Source organism: Pteropus alecto, unplaced genomic scaffold (assembly GCF_000325575.1).
Source record: "Pteropus alecto unplaced genomic scaffold, ASM32557v1 scaffold479, whole genome shotgun sequence".
NCBI classification, from domain to species: domain Eukaryota; kingdom Metazoa; phylum Chordata; class Mammalia; order Chiroptera; family Pteropodidae; genus Pteropus; species Pteropus alecto.
In genome coordinates, this window is record NW_006492031.1 from 1232310 (window position 1) to 1233017 (window position 708).

The following is a 708-nucleotide window of genomic DNA, read 5'->3' on the forward strand; positions in this document are numbered from 1 at the left end:
TCTTCCCCTCACTCTCCCTCCCCAGCCCAGTCTGGACCACCCCCTCTCTGCTGGCTCCCTAAGGTCCTGCAGGGGGCTTGGCTGCTGGGCTGCCCACTGTTGGCCAGACAAACTGGTGCACTAAAGGAGGCCAGCCCAAGAGGGGTGGCGCAGTGCTCAGAATTTTTGTTTGGCTACTATCTTGAAATATAGGCCCTCAAAATGTTAACTTGTTTGGATATAGAAGATGACCCGGATAAATGATAAAAATTAAGAAAGACATTTTGGCGTTTTTATTGTCGATTTAGCATATGCTTCTGGAATAATATTCACCATGGTTTTGGATGACTTTCCAAACTTAGAAGATATCTATACTTCCTCATGTTCATCAACAGTGGAAGACTCAGAGATGGGTTTTGACTGTGGACTAGAAGGTCTTGACACAAAAAGTGAGAGTATTTTGGAGGAATTCACAATCTTTGTGGTCTTCAAAGGAAATACAGATTATAAAGACTTCAAATGGAAATTAACACAATATTGAAGAATGTGCCCAATTTGTCCCATATAGAATCCAGCAAGCTAAAGGACAGAAGGTGAAGCCCTGGAACAGCATGGGCCATTCAACATCCCCTAGGAAGCAGTGGAGTGGCTGCAGATTCAAGCTCAGAGCAATAGCCAGCAGCTTTGGGATATGGGGATTCTCTCCCTCCAGATTGAAGGAGAAGGTCC